Below are 6,000 nucleotides of genomic sequence, written 5' to 3'. Positions count from 1 at the left end.
TCTTATTCTATTTTTCCATCTGGTGACTTTTGTTTTCTCCTAAATGGTGCTGTTTCAATGCTTCCCACAAACGCAATCTTGAAAATAAACACATTGAATGGATAAGAACAAAAGAGGATCCATTCTAGATGCTGATCACTGCTGAGAGGTTTCCTCAGCTGCAGGGAGATGGGCTGAGTGGATGAGCAGATCGTCGGTCAGCATGAAATGCCACCTAAGGGTGTTGTCAGGATTGGAATCCAATCAGAGTGGCATTAATTGGTGTCCTGACTTATGGACATGCTGAAGGTCTCAACAACTGGGCACTTGTCAGCAACCAGTGGGCCTGGAAAACTTAGCAGGCTCCTCTCCCACTTGGCAATTTATCAAAGCCCTGATTTCAGGCCTTCTAGTGCTTACCAGAAGAGAGAGAAGACTTATGGTTAGATTGCTTTTGCTTTATCCTCCTGAGATTTTCCTGTGAATTGGTTTCCCTGTCAGTTTCTTTTCCAAGGTTCCCAGCTACTCTGCTATGATTTCTGCCTTAGTTTGTAGCCACCGATCCCCAGCAGACCCCTGGACGTAACGGAGCAGAGACAAGCCATTCCTATGGTGCCCCGAGTTACTGACCCACAGAATCTGAGAACATAATAAAATATTGTTTGTGTCACTGGCTTTCGGGATGGTTTTTAATGCAGCAATAAAAACCAGAACCTGTTTCTGGTGGCATTTGCTTCATTCTGAGAAAAGTCTGAAGGGAGTTGAGGGGCTTATGATGCTCATTACCGGTGGTTCTCTGCAGCTCAGAGATGGACCCAGAATCCATGAGGGACAGAGAACAACCTGCCCTGCCACTTGTTTAATATCTACTTGCTCTCTGAAATTTCAGCTCTATGACAATAGGGATTCCCGCCCCCTCACATTTTTTCAGCTTACAACAGTGCCTATCACATTATAGACCCTCAATAAATAAATGTTTGTTGAATGAATAAAATATTTGACCTCACCTTGGCATTAGTCCTACATTTCAGCTTCTGGCTGGACAGTACCACCTGGAGACCACCCTAACATGCTAGAATCTAGGATGAGGGCTCCGGGGTCCCTCCATACATAGTGGGATTGACTGGCTTAAGCCCGGTCTGAATACCAGCTCTGCTTCATTTCCCAAATAGAAAGGTTGACAAAACTCCCCAGCTCATGAGGTTGCCTTTAGCCTTGATCAGAGAGGACTGAAAATGACAGGGCAAGCTGAGCCCTAGGAACATGCCTGGCAGAAAACAAAGGCTCAAAAAGTACCAACCATTACTATTGCCATCACTAGCTGTCTTTTGTCTTAAAGAAAAAAAATCCTTTACTTACCTTTGTTCATGTGGTCAAGAATCAAAAATGCAAGACAAGTTTGATAAATGTCCTTTTTTCTCTTTTTATTTCTTGCTTTGATAAATTAATGAGAACTTGACTTCTTTTTTAGAGTGGGTTATATTCCACCTATGGAGAGTTATAATGCCTTCTTTATATCAAGGTAATAAATAGCGCTCTACTGACCAAAAATCCCCCCAAGAGCAAGAGTCACAAGCATTTACTCTTTGCATCCTCATCAGAAATGTCATTCTCCTGCTGACAATAACAAAGAAAATTTATCGCATTTATGGACAGAGACAGTGCTAAGAGCTTTACATATATCACCTAATTTAATTTTTACAGTCCTCTCCCCCCACCAGAGGGGTAGATATTGTAGTATCATTGACATGTTCAAGAGGAAGAAATGATACTCAGGAAATGTATCAGTCATTTTTCTGTTACTATAATAAGTATCTGAGATAACCAATGTGTAAAGAGAGAAGGTTAATTTTGATTCATCGTTTCAGAGGTTCCAGTCCATGCTCAATTGGCCTGTGGCAAGGAAACACATCATGGCCGGGAGCACACGGTGGAACAGAATGGCTCACCTCATGGCAGAAAGCAGAAGTGAGTAAAAGGAAGGGGCCGGGACCCCACAACCCCTTTAGGGGTCACACCTCCATGACCTGAAGATCTCTCACTAGGTTCATGCTGGGGATGAAGTCTTTAACAAGGGGTCCTGTAGAGAGCACTTAGATCCAAACTATAGCGGGCAATTTGAATCATTAATCAAAACCACAGCACTAGGACATGAACAGAGGAAGTACTCAGCTCTTAACCTTCAGGACCCAGTCTTCATGCCTCCCCATTTATATCCATTTTTCTGTTTGCACTACCAAACTCCAGTGATCCAGTGTGGTTCCTGAGCCAGGAGGCAGCCTGAGATGGTTCCCGGTATCTCTGGCTTGGCCAGAATTTCTTCCTGCTCACTTTCAATGGTTTTCGGGCTGGCCAGAGTTCATTCCAAAGTCTAACTAGCCTTCTGGTATCCTCTCCAATCCTGGCCAGGAAGCAGAACACAAGGCCCAACCTGGAACCCTAGCCTCATGCCTGCCCTGTGAGGTTCACTTGGCCTCCTACCAGAAGATTTTAGTAGAGCAAAGAGAGAGCCTTCCTCAGGAAACCCAGGGGTCACAGATCCAAGCCTGACCTCTTTCCATGTGATAGAGGATAATTTTTTAAAAAGTAAATTAGAGTTCTCATATAAAGTAAAATGAACACATGTTAAAGATTCTATTGGACTCACTAACTGAATGAGGCAATCAGCAACACGTAACTGGCTCAGAGGAGAAGCCAAAAGAACTACAAGTTTATGTGGAATAAAAGAATGTTGAAATAATTTTATATGTGGGTTTGGAACTCGTTTTATTATTTGGGGGGGGGTGTGTGCAGAATTTATTTACATGCCTACGACAAGAATTGTTTGTATGTATGTGGCCTCACAGATATCACTCAATTTCCCTGAGTCTACCTCTTCTTTTAGTTGTGAGGATCAAAGTTTCTGGAACGTGGTGAGGATGGAATCTACCCCTTATTTGCTATTTACTCTGTGTGAGGCACAGTTCTCAATTAAACATATTCAACTCTATTGCCATCTCTATGGTTCAAGTGTGGACACTGAGGCCTAGGATGGTTAGGGCACTGAACCAGGGTCAAGCTATTGGAGCTGGGACTTAACGTTGGGCAGCCAGATCCCAGTGTCATACTCAACCAGCACCCGTGAAGTGTTGCTTGTACTGCCTAGTTTCCTTAGTGCAACCAAGTCTTGCATTGTGGGCTGACTGACCACGGTAAGAAGCCAGCTGCTGTGTTTGTGGTCACTCCTTGTTCCTTGGTCACTCACGACCCATTCTGCACTGGGTTGGGGCAAGGGCACGTGACCCACTGCTCTCACTTGAGTCTTGGTGTGTCAAGGCCCCAAGGTCTGCTTGTTTCCCTTGTGTTTTTGTCTGGTTTTACTCTCTATTGAAAGCTACTCACAGCTCAGTAAATTTTCATCAAGTGAATATAGACACATGGAAGCAGCACTCAACTCAAAGAAACAGGTCATGACCAGCATGCCCGAAACCAGTGGCCCCTTCCAGCCACTACCTCCCCAGGGGTGACCGCTACCCTGGTGTTATGTTTGGATATGAGATCTCCCCGAAAAGCTCATGTGTGAGGTGATGCAGGAATGTTCAGAACTGAAATTATGACTAGATTATGAGAGCTGTAACCTAATCAGTGTATTTATCTGTAACCTAATCATTTGATTGATGGGTTAATAGTTTGAAATGACTGTTCTACTGGACAGTAACTGTAGGCAGGTATGGTGCAGCTGGAGGAAGTGGATCGCTGGGAGTGTCCCCTTGGGGAGTATACATATGGCCCCTGGCTCCTCCCTCTCTCTTTTTGCTGCTTGGCTGCCATGAACTGAGAATCTTCCCTCTGCCATACTCTTCTGTCATGATGCTCTGCCTCATCTTAGGCCTAGAGCTTTGGAGTTGGTTGACCATGGACTGAACCTCTGAAACTGTGAGCCCAAATAACCTTTTTCTCCTCCCAGTTGTTCTTGTCAGGTATCTTGATCACAGCAATGAAAAGCTGACTAACACACCTGGCCTCTGGCAGCACAGAGTGGTTTGGCTGTTTATGATCTCCTGGAAAGGCAACCACACAGTCTCTATTTGGATGTGTATGTAGGTGTATGTGGCTTCTTTTATTCAAAGTTCTGTTTGTGAGATTAATTCACATTGTTAACTGTAGTTGGTAGTTTGTCCATTCCCAATGCTTTAGGAATGTACAATTTATTTATTCATTCTACAATTGACAGACATTTACGAAGTTTCCAGTTTATGATTCCAGCACCTACCTCTTAGCCAGAGTGGTCCATATTTTTGTGGGATCTGCTTTATTTTTAAAAGAAAAAAGTGTTGAGTTGTCTGGCCAAGACATTTTCTTGACCCAGACTTAACAGATGGGTCAGCCTGTTTTTTCCTTTGCCACAATCAGCTGTTTTTCTTTTGTACTTTTCCTTCCTCTGCGTCAAGTGTGCCAGGCCATCTGCACGACTCTTTGACATGTGCTGAGCAGGGCCAAATAGCTGTTGTTTTTCTAACATATGCATGTGACTGGCTCCTTATATATACATCCATACTGCTTCATGGATGAGGGGACACAAGCATCAGCTTCCCGAGGCTGGCCCCCAATCATGGGGGAACTTGGAAGTTCAGCTGCCTCAGCAGCTGACCCCATCACTTTTCCCCGTTGGGACATTCAGTTTTGATAGTGTTTTTCCACTCTGGAGGCAATGATTTCTGCTCCCTGATCCTTTCTGTCCCTCTGTGGAAAACCTATTGCTATTTGCCTTCCCTTCCTATGATCTGCTCCTGCATTGAATTCTAAGCAACTTCTTTCCTAACCTGTGCTTTTCAGCTCTCACTTCTGCCACCCCCTCCTCTTTTTTGCCTACACAGTAGGTCAACTTTTGGCAGGGTCTTTATTTTCACCACTTGCCTCATTCTCAGAACCCTCCATCCTGTCTTTCTCAAAAGCATTTTGATTATTGCTGTTTCTGCTTCCCCTCAGGCCCCATTAGTCACTTCCTTACCTGTAAAAAAATTATTTTCAGGGATTGGCAGCCCTCCTGTCCCCAGAGTGCTCCACTCTGACTTCCTATTAGTTAGGCAGCAAGCCCAGACCTCTGGATGGAGCAGGTTGGGTCAAAGATTTGTATAGTGACTTAGTAAAATATGAGCATAGACAGAATATGAGAACCAAACAAGAAGAAGAATGCAAACATGGTGGTCATAGGATCAAAACAGTAAAAACTGGCCTTTAGATTGGGTGCTGAGCTTCCTCATAACAAGGACAATAAAATAAATGAGATTATAGTGTTACTGTTGTTAAGATAACACATAAGAGACAAAAAATAAGAACTATAATATTTTGGGGGGTGAAAATATTTAACCCTGGGACACTTGGCCACTGAGCCACATCCCCAGCCCTATTTTGTATTTTATTTAGAGACAAGGTCTCACTGAGTAGAACTGCAATATTTTTGAAAGAGTGTCTCATTCATTTTTCTGTCGCTGAAACACCTGGTTTAGGGTCTTGTGCATATTAGGTGCTTGATACATATTTATTTAGGCTAAGTTAACCAAGTAAAAATCTCTATTATTGCTGGCCAGTATGTATTGAGTAGTTATTATGTGGCAGCTGATTTTCAATTACTTTAACTCAACAACCCTAGTAGGTGAACACTCTGGTTGCCCCAATTTTAAATGTTGAAACCAAAGCATGGAGTGTAACTTTCCCAAGGTCACAGCTCTTTAATGGCCAGGTTATAACTTAGATTCTAGTACCCTGATTGGAGCCAGCCACTAAGGATTTTAAATGATAGAGTAAATGGGTGTTTGGGGTATTTTCATTTTATCAGACAGTAATACCAGCCACACTGGCTTCTCACACTACTAGCCCCGGTCGGCAGCCAGGTTTAGATAGAGCCTCTGCAGGAAACAGGCAGGATGAGCTCCCCTCTGCTGGGAGCTGCCCGATGTGGAAACTGACAAATCTTTTCCATGTCTTCCTCCTGCTGGCCGATGTGAGCATAGCAGGGCTCTCTTCCAGGTCCTTGGAAGA

Source organism: Ictidomys tridecemlineatus, chromosome 5, assembly GCF_052094955.1.
Source record: "Ictidomys tridecemlineatus isolate mIctTri1 chromosome 5, mIctTri1.hap1, whole genome shotgun sequence".
In the NCBI taxonomy this organism is placed as follows: Eukaryota; Metazoa; Chordata; class Mammalia; order Rodentia; family Sciuridae; genus Ictidomys; species Ictidomys tridecemlineatus.
The sequence above is the reverse complement of the archived record's forward strand: the minus strand, read 5'-3'. Positions refer to the sequence as shown.